The sequence below is a fragment of the Penaeus monodon genome, chromosome 25, assembly GCF_015228065.2.
Source record: "Penaeus monodon isolate SGIC_2016 chromosome 25, NSTDA_Pmon_1, whole genome shotgun sequence".
Lineage (NCBI taxonomy): Eukaryota > Metazoa > Arthropoda > Malacostraca > Decapoda > Penaeidae > Penaeus > Penaeus monodon.
The window spans coordinates 40,390,492-40,390,911 of NC_051410.1; the positions used below are offsets into that span (position 1 = coordinate 40,390,492).

General features: G+C 37.4%; 1 protein-coding gene across 1 annotated transcript in view; it reads right to left on the minus strand.

The window, feature by feature from the left end:
* Positions 1–420, minus strand: part of LOC119589275 — a 63,462-nt gene that overhangs the window by 5,078 nt on the left and 57,964 nt on the right. The gene's annotated exons all lie outside the window — the stretch shown is intronic.

Genomic DNA, 420 nt, shown 5'->3' on the forward strand with positions numbered 1-420 from the left:
ACACGTATTCCATTTAAAAGTTTTAGGCACGCCAATCCGCAGCTTTCTCTAGGATTTAACTAATAATCTAAAACTTCTTAATAGTGATGGGCCAGAGGATATATTCGTAAACACTCGAGCCATAATTATTAACGAATTACTACTAGTATCCCGTCAGACCGCCTATTTTTTTTTCACTTTGAAAAATAATCTTGTAACAATAACCTTTTCTGCTCAAGACCGAATGGCCTTACGGCGTTGCCAGAGGTACGATGGTCCTCATGCATGTCACTATCGCAGAATTCCTAATTAATTACCTAAACTTTTTGGCTGTTTCAGTTTGAGACTTCGTTGAAAAAAGTTAGTTTACGGACTATCTTTCTTGTGCCTTCCGGTTTTTTTTATGCTACCCGTAATATGATTGAGTGAAACAGAACGATG